Here is a 13,865-nt window from a genome sequence, read left to right as displayed (position 1 = left end):
GGCAAGTGATGCGTTGGTTTCCAGACCAGCAGCCTTGGGTCCATGAAGTGATGTTGAAGATTTTGACACCAAAGGGTGAAGCATGTAAAATCCAGACGCACGGCAGCCATACATCTTCGCTGAACTAGTGATGCGTTGATTTTTCAGCCACAGTTCAAATGCTGTGTCCATTTTTCTGCTGCTCACACAGCGGTGTGAGGATTTACCCCCACAGCTTACCAGCTTCTACTTCTAAGGGCCCATGGACTGGATTTGGTACCACTTAGAAAGTCGGGACTCTCAGCAGAAGAGCCCAGGCACTGGAAAATTAAGTCTTTGATATCCCTCAGACTTCAGAACAGGGGGCAAGCTCTGGCCAAGCCCTTAAAGAAACTTCATAAGCAGGATTTCAGGTAGCAAAGTCCAGCCCTTTCCCTCTGAAGGCAGAAGCAGCAGCAGCAGGCAAGCACAGCACAGCAACAAGCAGAGTGGCAAGTCCTCCTCAAGCATCAAGCTCTTCTCCCCGGCAGAGGTACCTCTTGACCCAGAAGTAATCTGAAAGTCTAAGGTTTGGGGTCCACTACATATACTCATTTATGCCTTTGAATTAGGCAAACTTCAAAGAAGAGTCTTTGTTGTTGACAAGATCCTGCTGCTTTGCCTAGGCTTGGCCCCAGGCACACTCCAGGGGATTGGAGGCTACATTGTGAGGGAACAAGCATAGCCCTTTTAGGTGCATGTGTCAGCTCCTCCCTCCCTCAAACTGACAATCTAAAAACCAATTCTATGACAAGATATATTTTTAATTGTGAGTTCAGAGACTCCATATCTCTTACTGCTCCCAATAGGAAACTTTACTTGAAAGACAAATTTGGCAGTATTTAACTATCAGGACATGTAAAATACACCAGTACATGTCCTACCTTTTAAATACACTGCACTCTGTGCATGGGCTATTTAAGACCTACCTTTGGGATGACTTACATGTAGTAAAAGGGAAGGTTTGGGCAGGTCAAATTGGCAGGGCACAATGGCACACACAGACACTGCAGTGGACGGTCTGAGCCATGTTTACAGGGCTACTCATGTGGGTGGCCAATCACTGCTGCAGGCCCACTAGCTGCATTTGATTTACAGGCCCTGGGCACCCATTGTACACTTTACTAGGGACTTAGCAGTAATTAAAATGTGCCAATCATAGAAAATCAATTACCATTAACTTTTAGTCAGAGAGCCCTTGGTTTGCAGTGGTAAAGTGCCCAGAGTATCTAAACCAGCAAGAACAAATTACAGCACAGGGCCCAAAAACAGGAGGTGAGAAGTAGAGGGAAACCACGCCAAGAGCTGCCAGGTCTAACATGTACCCATATACATAATGCCAAAAGCAATAATCAGGTATTGGCTGGAAAAATAATATATAATCCTCATACCATAACATGTATGAGGCCTGGAATTGTGACAAGATATCAACGTTTGACAGGAACGGGGGTGAACTACATCACTTCCACAGCCCAACTTGAGAGGCAGTTAGAGGGTCATTAATTTGGCCTGTTCAAGATCAATCGGCCCCATTTTGTTGGCTGAAAATTCCAAATTATCCACAGGTGGCACTTCTGAGATGGGGCCACTTGGCTACTATGTGGCAATCTAGGATTAGCTCGAGGAACTGGAGGACTGGATATGTGGGTGAACATTTTGTTTTGTATTGGGGACCGATGTAACATTGCTACACCACTGCACACTGTTTTAAGTTACTGGGGTGCACAGACACATCATTAAAAAATTGCAGAGACAGTCCTGGCTATTCAGTTTACAACTTTCTTTTCTGGGGCATAGAGCTTCACTTTTAAAACTGTTAGAAATAGAGGGGCCTATTCAAAGTCATACATCTGCACCAACAGACCTAGGATTTTACATGGGTGCGTATTATGGCACTTTCAAAAAAGGTTTCCGTAAGTACACGTGGAAACCAGCAAGCAACATCCGCATGTTTTCTGGGGTACAACTGGAATACTCTTGTGAATTCCATTTTTAAATGAGCAAATGTACACAAGGGAAAATATTTTTGCCAGTGAAAAAATCCTCCGCACCTCACACTCTCATTAATTTTGCGGTGTTTTGATGCCCTTTAAAGCCCTGCTAATGAAACATTTCCTGGCTTTTTCAGAAGGTAGGAAGAGGTGGCAGTGGAGTTTGTAGTGTGGCTGGTGTGCTCGAACACACAGGGCTTTTCAGTTCTGGAAACTGCCTCCCACACGCTCTCTGAACCTGTGAGTTTATGTACTCACAAGAAAACTACTTCAAGTAATTTTTTTTGTAATACGAAAAGTTATTTTGAACTTCTAATAAAAATGTATTGCAAATGTAAGCAACAACCTACAAGAAAAGAACCGGGCCCCTAGACTTCGTATTCTCAACATGGAAAGTGCTGTTGGCAAAGAAAGAAAACCTTGCTGAAGGTGTCTGGCACTCTGAAGGATAACTTGGCCTGTGTGCATGGCGTAGAGTGAAAAGCAATGTTGTTCGAGATGGCCTATCGTTGCAACTGAACATCAATGCTGCTCGAGGCAAACAGCACTACTCTCTCAGTTGACATTGCCAACTACAAACACGTCATCTTTTATTGACTTAATGTATTTTAGATAAATAATCCAAAACGATTATGTTTTAAGGCAACTAGAATTATGGAGCTGGACCTATTCTGTTCTGTGGAAGAAATATGTGTATCATACATCGTTTTCTGTGAAATACTGTAAAGTGTTCTGCGATTTAGTTAAACTCAGTATGGGCCCTTTTTTGTGCCATGGTTTTTATGGGAGGCTTATTCCTGCATCATAAACATGTCTTCGGTTTTACAGAGCTCTGAAAATCTTTGCTCGCACACCACAGAAACACGAATCTGTCAAACCTTTATTAGATGGGCAAATCCATTACCTTGTATTTTATTAGACAATATAAAAGGTGCCTAAACATTTTGCTTTACGTGGTTCGAGGCAACTGGTACGCCGTGGGGCTCGATTCATAAGCAGATTAGTTTGCATTATTTCAGGTTATGCATCAGGTGCATTGTGCATGGCTCTTATAAAGTACTTGTTTGAAGTTGTCAAGGTGTTTCAGGTTCAGCCACTGCAAAAATTCTTCGTATGTTTTTTATCACAAAACGGAGCATGATGCATCAGCATTCAAGTTTTTGTTTAAAGGTTTACAACTTCCAATCACTTTGGCATGGCATCCGCTCATAAACCCTTCATTACAAAGATATCTCTCAATTACAGTCCACATAAACTTTGGGTACATAAGCTTTCACCAATCAACTCCTTAATCAACCCGGCTCCTTCCCACAGAAGCAAAGCGTGCTAGAATGCGCAATTCAGTTGGCTGCCTTCCAAGACTTTGCTTTATGGACCTAATTAATTTTGTATTTTAAAGCAAAATATGGGAATGATGGTTGTTACTCTCATTCAATACGAAATGAAAACGCAATTTAATAAACGCCAAGACGTTCGTTCATGCGAAGAAATTTAGAGACAATTCATTGGGTCACCTTGTTCTTAACTTTCTTCAGTAAAATGTGTTTGATATTGCAGTTTTATTGTTTGAGCTGCAGCCACATTTATGTTCAAATACAACGTTATGTGATTTGTAAGTCTGGCTTGGCAGTTTTAGATCTAGGGAACCTAGATCTCATATAATGAATTTAAAAAGAACACCTAAAGGGAGACATTGGGATACCTTACTCAAGTAATTGCTTTTTTTGGAGTAAAATATACACAGAGCAGCATACATGGGGTAGCCTAATGGGTCTACCCACTTGCACGCCCACTTTTATGGTAGTATCAACATGTCTGTCAATTTTTCAGATTGAATTCACATTGACATGATTTGTGCGCATTTGAGTGACATTCAGCTGCAAATTGTGTGATAATGTGTGTGACACTGACTTGTAAGTAAATGAAAACAGCTGCCAGTACAGTATTTGGGTGATTTCTGTTGGTTTTCTGTTATTGTAGTCATACATAATACGTCTGCCAATAATCTAACGCCTAGCTGGTTTAGAAACTCAGACAAGCACCATGGGCCAGATGTAGGAAACAAAAAAATTGCGAGTCGCACTTTGCGAGTCAATGCGACTCGCAAAATGCGACTCGCAAATTGGTATGCCAGGAAAGAAACCGGTCCGATTTAGCGACTCGCATCCGGACTCGCAACGCTGTGTGCGAGTCCGCAGATTGCGAGGTCGCTGTTTGCGAGTGTGCAAAAAACGAACTCGCAATTAACGAGTTGGTGTCGCAAATTGCGAGTTCCCTCAAAATTGCTTGCAGGTGCAGCAGAACACTCCAGAAAGCACACCAAAACACTCTGGAAACACTTCCTGGCACATGATGGTGACATCACAGCCAGGAAGTTAACAAATACACCTGGGAGGAGGCTGGACCACACCCTTTTACAACTGCCAGTCTGCACACTGAGCTAGCTGCAGCAGCCATGGAGGGAACCCCCCGAAAAAGGAAAATTAAATTCTCTGAGAGGGAGCTTGAGGTGCTGACCGAAGAATGTTGTCAGCACCATGATGAGCTCTTTGGGAGAGCTGCCCTCACTGTTCCAGAGGCCACCAAAAGAAAAATCTGGCAGGAAATGCAGGAGAAAATCAATGCCCTGGGGGTGAGCCACAGGACAATTGAGGACATAAGGAAGAGGTGGTATGACCTCCGCTCCCGGACCAAGGAGAGGGTGGCAGAAAGGCTCCGGGAGATGAGAGGCACTGGAGGGGGACCATCATCTGTGCCACCACCCACACCCCTTGAAGACAGGATTGAGCAAACCTTTGAGCCGGAGGCAGTGTGTGGATTTGGGGACCTGGACACTTCAGAGCCCAGCACATCAACCGGTGAGTACCATGTGATAAGCCTGTACCCCTATCAATGTCATACCCCACCCACCATGTACACATGTGCATGCACAACCAAATTAGCTCCATTTCAGGGTAGAAAAAGCCAGAATGATGCATTATGGGAAATGTAGTCCAATAGGCAGTGCATAGGCAAATGTTTATTAGGAATTGTGCAACAGATACTAGACACTGACAGTGTGTTCCCCATGTCCCACAGGTCTCCAGCAAGACACCCCCTACACCCCAAGCACCCATGCCCAGGAGGACACCCCAGGACCCTCCAGCACCCCCACATGCACAGTCAGCAGCATTCCTGCAGTTGTAACGCCTGCTGCAACAGCAACGCCAGGAGCTGCCCCAGCAACAGCCAGGGAGGATACAGGTGCGAGGACAGGGCAGCCACCACTGCGCAGGCGTCGCAGGGCAAGAGCGTCTGATATCCGGAATCATCCTCCAACCAGCAGTGAGGCACATCTGCTGCGGGGTCAGCGCCTGCGAAACACAACATTGGGCAGGATCAGTGGGGTGCTGCACCGCATTGAAAGACAAAACCAGGCAAGCATGCAGCACCTCAACAGGCGGATGGACCTGATGTGCCAGAACACTGGGGACATTGCCTCTGCCATCAGGGAACTGGCGGCCGGACTGCTGGGTCAGGCAGAGGCTGGGCGGCGCAGGGATAGGCAGATTATGTTAAGACTGGACAGGATGGCCACATCAATCGGCAGGCTAGCCATCAACACAACAGGCCTGTCGAGGAGGACAGTTGGCCTGCAAATTGAGATGGGCCATTTTGCTGGGGATGTTGCCAGGGGCCTGGGACGTCTCACACATATCATTGAACTAATGGAGACACGTGAGATGTCGAGGGCCACCGGGGAAACACCCCAAGATAGTGAAGAGGGCTCCACAGTGAGCAGTGTATCTGCCACTGACAGTAGGGTGCTAAGGAGTGGGAGGCAGAGCACCATAGATGCGGCTGGGACCAGCCAGGCTGGCAGGAGGGGCAGGAGAAGTTAGCCAACAGCCCGGACAAACAAATGTGGCACATGGCTTTAATGTGCCACATGAGTGGTTGGCATTTCCCTGCCCATGGACAATTGAATCATGTATATAGTTCATCCATTACATTATTAAAACTGTTATTTCTCTTCCACTTAACAAAAGGAGTGTCTGGTTAATGGGTGAGTATGGTGGGAGTTTACACTTACCGTCCAAAATATTGCGTTGCGATGTGTTCCCGTCTCAGTCTGCCTTGATTAGCTAGACTCCTATCCCCATGATGGCGGTGTGGTTGTTCTTGCTCTTCCTCATCAGGATCTGGGTCTGCAGGGGTGAGAGGTAGCCCACGTCTGGTGGCTATGTTGTGGAGGATGGCGCATGCGACCACAATTTTGAAGGCGGTAATGGGGGTGTATTGGAGGGCGCCTCCGCTGCGGTGGAGGCATCGGAATCTTGCCTTCAGGAGTCCAAAGGTGCGCTCGATCAGGTTCCTGGTCCTCTTATGCGCACTGTTGTATTGCCTCTCTGATTCATTGCTGGGTGTTAAAAATGGAGTCATGATCCATGGCCTTAGAGCATATGCACTGTCACCTGTTGGGCACAAAAGTACACTGTTAGTAAGTCCAGATAGTCGTGCACAGTGACCTGTGTGTGTGTCTGCAAGGTGTATGCAGCTCTACCTAGGAGGTATCCGTCTCCAAACTCCCCACGTTCCAGGCGTTGATGGATCCCACTATGTCTAAAAATGTAGGAGTCATGGGTACTGCCTGGAAACTTAGCTACGATGTCCGTGATGACGTAATGGGCATCACAAACAACCTGTATGTTGAGTGAGTGGGTACACTTTCTGTTGCGAAAAATATGTTCCAGATTAGCGGGGGGCATATTTGAATGTGTGTCCCATCTACACATCCAATGACCTGGGGGAAGTGGGCAATGCGGTAAAAGTCCAGCTTCGTGCTGTTAATTTCTGCCTCATTCCTTGGTAAGTATATGAACTGAGACCTGTGCGCTACTAAGGCATCTAGGAATGCCCTGAGGAACCTTGACACTGCACTTTGGGATACCCCACCTGCCACGGCAATGACCCCCTGATAGCTCCCTGATGCCAAGAGGTGCAGTGCGCATAGTACTTGCACATGCGTAGGGATGGCGCAGCCACGCAGGGTCTTGTGTTCTAGCTGTGGTTTTAGTAAATCTATTAATTCTAGAATGGCAGCGCTGCTAAGGCGGTATTTAGCATAGATCTCCTCTTCAGTTTGCTGGAAAAGGGTCTGCCTTGTTCTATATATCTTCTCCTGGCTGTGGCCCCTCCTCCTCCTCTGCTGGGCTGCGTAGACTCTCCTCCTCACTGCTATCAGGTATATGTCCGCCATCTTGAGTGACCCAGATGCCTTCTGGGTCTCCTTTTATACTTTGGTAATGGTTACCACCTGCTCTGAGTTAGTGGTAAATGCGACTTGCAAACTGGGTTTTTTGCGACTAGTCGCAATTTGCGAGTTGCAATTGCATAAGCTTTGCGAGTCGCAAATTGCGACACGCACATTGCGGGTCGCAAAAGGGGGTCGCAACGGGTGCGACTCGCAAACGGGGCACATCGCTTTTTGCGAGTCGGAAATGGCCTTTTTGCATCCCATTTCCGATTTTGCACTGTCGCAAATTGCGATTCTGCCCGTTTGCGAGTCGCAAACCTTTGCTACATCTGGCCCCATGTTTGTTATAATACAATGCTCACTTACTCTAACAGTGACATGCTTCATCATTGGGCTAATCCTGGCTGCTAAAAGCCTGGATGGGCTTCACCGTATTCCAGGTAGCACTTTGTGTATAATCAAGGTCCCGGGGGAAACAATTAAAAATTAATCCACCACTCCAAGGTGTCCCTTTATTAGTGGATGGGGTGGGCATGAGTAAAATCTAATTTATGTGTAGTATTTGTCATAGTGGGGTACTTCGGGATTAATGGTCCTATGACCCTCAAAATCTAGTTGTCAATATGTTTCCACCCTATACTATCAGCCACAAATGGTTCCGGGCGTTCATCAGGACATCAAAAACACGATTGCCCCAGAATTAATTTAAAAAGGACTATGGCCCTCATTACAACTTTGGCGGTAAAAGCCGCTTACCGCCGTGCAGAAGACTGCCAACACACCGTCGCGGCTGCGGAATTCCGCCACGGGCATTATGACCCACAGGTCGGAATCCGCCAAAATCCAGACACCAACACAAGTCCGCCACACCAAAGGTCAGTAATATACTGGTGATAACAAAACCTCCACCGCCACGCCAACAGGAATACGCCCACACTATCACGAACCACGAATCCACGCAGCAGTCTTTCAACCGCGGTATTCCATTGGCGGTACACACCGCCGCACTCAAAATACACCCACATCTACAAAACACAACCACATTGGACAATTCGAAATACACACACCTGATACACATACAGACACCACTCCCACACATCCAATACAATATAAAACACACACCCACATCACCCACAAACCCTTACGTCAACAATTGCGACAGAAGGCCAGAGAGAGACACCACCAGAAAGAACAATAGCATCCACAGGCACCCTACACCATCACTCACACAACATCCAAGCACCTCACACAATACACCTCTAAACATCATCCCACACATCACAACACACACCACCCCACACATCACCCACACCACCCCATGGCACCACAAAGACACCCCAGGTTCTCTGAGGAGGAGCTCAGGGTCATGGTGGAGAAGATCATCCGGTTAGAGCCACAGCTATTTGGATCACAGGTGCAGCACACCACCATAGCTAGGAAGATGGAGCTATGGCGAAGAATCGTGGACAGGGTCAACGCAGTGGGACAGTACCCAAGAACACGGGATGACATCAGGAAGAGGTGGAAAGACCTTCGGGGTATTACAGTATTTCACAGAAAACGATGTATGATACACAATATTTCTTCCAGAGAACAGAATAGGTCCAGCTCCATAATTCTAGTTGCCACAATTCACTACATGGGAGGAGCAGGTCTTGGCTATACTGCATCCTGAGGGCCTCGCAGGAGTAGCTGGAGGAATGGACTCTGGTAAGGCAAATCTTTACTACCTTATCCCCCCACCCCACCTGCATGCCATCACATACCCCCACCCTCACCCTCAACCCATCACTCCAACTCCTCACGTATGTCCCAATATCACAAACCACACATCCCAAACCCAAGCCCTGCATGTAACACCAAAGCATGGACACCCATCACCAAAGCATGTCCACTGCACACACCCATACACCCCCCAAAACCATTATCACACAAGGTCTTACACAGGAATGCAAGCACTGGGGTACAGGGTCACCCACCCATTGCACACCATGGCACACACAGATGCAATAATCATGCCTTTACACCACTGCAGGACCCCTACCCAACGTCACCGGACAGGAGGGTCCAGACATGTCCACTCCACCCACAGAAGAGGCCCACAGTGATGACAGCAGCTCTGTCCAACTGGATCTAGATGACCAGCCCGGCCCATCTGGGACCTCGGGACAGTCGGTTCCCCTCACACTGGCACAGGCCACTACAGAGCTTCCCCCCTCTGGAAACACCAGCACAGCACCCACCCAGTGGGCCCATCCCTCTGTCCCCAGGACACGTCAATCAGCAGTGTGTCCACCACTACAGGGAACCCAGGCTAACCCACCACCCCAACAACACCAGGGACCTAGGGGCAGTGGGCACACGGTTCAGGGGACAGAGGCCCAGGAACACAGGGGAACTGGGAGGGCTGCTGTGCGACAGGGGGAGGACAGGCCCAGGGAACCCACTCTCCACGAGGCCCTCTCCAACATCATGGGAGCCTACCACCATTCCCAGGAGACAATGGCAATGGTACTGGCCAGGTTTCAGGAGACCCAGCGGCTGCAGGAGGAACAGTATCTGGGATTCAGGGAGGAACTAAAATCCATCAATTCCACCCTGGGCACCGTTGTAGGGGTGCTGAAGGAACTTGTCAACACCAGGAGGGACACTGTGGCACAACAAGGGGCCCCTGACACTAGCCTGGACGATGAACTACCCACCACCTCCGCCGGCGCTAGTGGACAGGAGGCACCGCCACAGGACCACGACACCAGCACCCCACCCCCTGCAGATGGAGAACCACCCCGCAAGCGGTCCCTGAGATCTAGGACAAAGACAGAGAACAATGCCAAGACCCCCGCCAAGAAATGAGACCACCCTGATTTGTCATCCTTCTGTCCCACTTTGTCACCCTGACCATACTTAAACTGCCCCAGCTCCACTTCCTATGCCCATTTGGACAATGCACCTGTGAGACAAATAGACTGGACTTTGCCATGGATATTCCTCCACCATCACCCCTGACCATTTTACAACCCCCTCCACTATTTAGCACTTAACTAAACACCCTTAAATCACAAAACAATCTGCAGTCAGTCTGTGCTTTCACAATTGTGTATTTGCAATAACTGAGGGAAATAGAAATGTCCATTGTATTGTCAACATTCCTATGTCACACAGCTCTAGTCCATGCGGAAACAAAGCAGATGTCACACAGTGGGACCCACATCTGTGAAATCGTAAGGGAAAGTGACAACTCAGTGACCATACACTGGGTGAAAATGACAGACAGATGAGAGGCAGCAGAATTAAATCAGATGTAGCAGGCTGTGTTGTCTTCTTACCTGTGTCTCACTGGAAGTATTGCTGGATCACTGTGTTCCTGTTGTCTCTGTCCTCTTCTTCTGCTTCCTCGTCTTCACTGTCCACAGGCTCCACAGCTGCCACAACACCTCCATCTGGACCATCCTCCTGCAGAAAAGGCACCTGTCGTCGCAAAGCCAAGTTGTGAAGCATACAGCAGGCCACGATGATCTGGCATACCTTCTTTGGTGAGTAGAATAGGGAACCACCTGTCATATGGAGGCACCGGAACCTGGCCTTCAGAAGGCCGAAGGTCCTCTCTATAATCCTCCTAGTTCGCCCATGGGCCTCATTGTAGCGTTCCTCTGCCCTTGTCCTGGGATTCCTCACAGTGGTCCCTAGCCATGACAGGTAGGGGTAACCAGATTCACCTGCAAATGGCGACAGACAGCAGTTAGACACACACTAACTCATAGGGACATCCCCAGACACCTATTCACACTGTATAGGGTCCATGTCCTCACCTATTAGCCACACTCGGTGCCTCTGGGGTTGCCCCATCACATAAGGGATGCTGCTATTCCTCAGAATGCAAGCGTCATGCACTGAACCAGGAAATTTTGCATTTACATGGGAGATGTACTGGTCGGCCAAACACACCATCTGCACATTCATCGAATGGTAACTCTTCGGGTTTCTGTACACCTGTTCACTCCTGCGGGGGGGACCAAGGCCACATGTGTCCCATCAATGGCACCTATGATGTTGGGGATATGTCCCAGGGCACAGAAGTCACCTTTCACTGTAGGCAAATCCTCCACCTGAGGGAAAACGATGTAGCTGCGCATGTGTTTCAGCACGGCAGACAACACTCTGGACAACACGTTGGAAAACGTAGGCTGGGACATCCCTGATGCTATGGCCACTGTTGTTTGAAAAGACCCACTTGCTAGGAAATGGAGTACTGACAGCACCTGCACTAGAGGGGGGATTCCTGTGGGATGGCGGATAACTGACATCATGTCTGGCTCCAACTGGGCACACAGTTCCAGGATTGTGGTACGATCAAGCCTGTAGGTGATGATCACATGTCTCTCCTCCATTGTCGACAGGTCCACCAGCAGTCTGTACACCGGAGGATGCCGCCATCTCCTCACCTGTCCCAGCGGACGTTGCCTATGGAGAACAGTGAGCAGAGAGTCAACCAACTCTGAGGTACGTAAACACAACTTAATCGGAAAATGTTTGCAAATCGGCATATGGCTGTATTAGTGTTTAAGCAAGGCCTAGATATGTGTGACGCAGTCCAAAATAATGCCATGTGGACCCCTAAAATGGCGGCTGCCTGACCTGTAAAGTGGGACAAGGGGATATGAGGTAACTGCGCTGGCGTTGTACACCGTCACGGTAGGCGGTCGAAGACCTCGGCGCACTCCTGCATTGGTTAACACTGGACCCTATGGGTCCCAGGAGCCAATGACGATGTACGCCGGCGGTGACGGTACGCACCGTCACGGATGTGACCGCAATTTTCTCTCTGTTCAACCACTTGATACCTGATCTTCGACAGGAAAGGACCTACACTGCAAGTGCTGCTGTGACCTCAGTCTGAAAGAGTCAATGGCTCGTGTGTCTGGGGAAAGGGCCCCTGACTTCAGCATGGAGGAGTTGGAGAAACTAGTGGATGGGGTCCTCCCCCAGTACATGCTACTCTACGGTCCGCCGGACAAACAGGTGAGTACACTGTGAGCATGCTGTATGGGCAATGGCTGTTTGGAGTGGTGTGGATGAAAGATAGGGGGGGAGAATGAGGCGTGCATGAAACGACGGTGAGTGCATGTGCGTCATGGCAAGGGTAGGGATGCGGGCCAATGACTGTGATGGTGCGGACGGTTATATCTTCTCCTTTTCCCCTGTACTATTCCTGTAGGTCAGCGCCCACCAGAAGAAGGATATTTGGCCTGCCATCGCCAAGGAAGTCCGGACCCTGGGGGTCTACCACAGAAGGAGCACCCACTGCCAGAAAAGATGGGAGGACATTGGTCTCCCTGTTCTTGTGTGCATTAGCATCATCAGGCGGAGGAGCAGTGTCACCGGAGCAGGAGGGAGCTGCATCCCACATGGCCCTGGAGGGCGACACAACGGAGTCTGAATTCACCAGTGGAACTGAGGGCGAGGGGAGCTCCACGGCGGGGACAGGAGCTGAGACCAGCGATACGGACTCCTCCTCTGATGGGATCTCCCTTGCGGTGGCGGTCCCATCTGTGCCCCCCGCATCTACAGGTACAGCCGCCACCCCCCCTACCAGCACCGCCCTCCCAGCAGCCCCTCAGTGTGTGTCCCGTGCCCGCTCACCCAGGAGGGTGGGCATCTCCTTCGCCCCAGGCACCTCAGCCCCTGCCCCTGTCACCCCTGCTGCCCTCAGTGAGGAGGCTATTGACCTCCTCAGGTCCTTCACTGTTCAGCAGTCTACCATTTTGAATGCCATCCAGGGTGTAGAGAGGCAGTTGCAACAAACCAATGCATACCTGGAGGGCATTCATTCTGGTCAGGCAGCCCAACAGCGAGCTTTTGGCCTCAGCACTGATGGCAGCCATTGTCCCTGTCTCTAGCCTCCCCCCTCCAACTTCCTCCACCCAGACCCAAACCCTTGTGCCTCAGCCTATCCCAAGCACACCATCAGACCAGCATGCACACACGTCAACAGACAAGGGAAGCTCAGGCAAACATAAGCACCACACATCCCACAGGCACTCACGCAAGCATCATACACATGCAGACATACCAACATCCACTGCCTCCACTGTGTCCCCCTCCTCCTCGTCTCCCTCCTCCCTCCCTGTCTCGCCTCCACTCACACCTGCATGCACTACATCCTCAGCCACTACCTCCATCACCAGCACACCCACCACCACACCCCGCTCACGTGCACTCACCACCCCCCTACCATTCACACATCCCCTGTGTCCTCTCCCAGTGTGTCTATGAGCCCACCTCCCAAGGTACACAAACACAGCCACACACCCACCCAACAGCCATCCACCTCACAACAGCCTCCAGCCCATGCACCTTCACTCAAAGTCAGCAAACGTACACCTCCTACAACTACTACCTCTTCCTCTACTCCCAAACCCCCTCCATCTACCCGTCCCAGTGTGCCCAAAATATTTTTCCTGTCCAACCTTGACCTCTTTCCCTCACCTCCCCCACCCCTTCAGTCTCCTAGGGCCCGCCTGTCCAAGTCCCAACCCAGCGCCTCAGCCACAACATCTGCGGGAACAGTGGTGCCAGTAGTAACCGGCTTCTGGAGTGCGCCAGGCAGCAGGGCAGCCAGT

This window comes from Pleurodeles waltl, chromosome 5 (genome assembly GCF_031143425.1).
Source record: "Pleurodeles waltl isolate 20211129_DDA chromosome 5, aPleWal1.hap1.20221129, whole genome shotgun sequence".
NCBI classification, from domain to species: Eukaryota; Metazoa; Chordata; class Amphibia; order Caudata; family Salamandridae; genus Pleurodeles; species Pleurodeles waltl.
Note: the sequence above shows the minus strand (reverse complement) of the source record.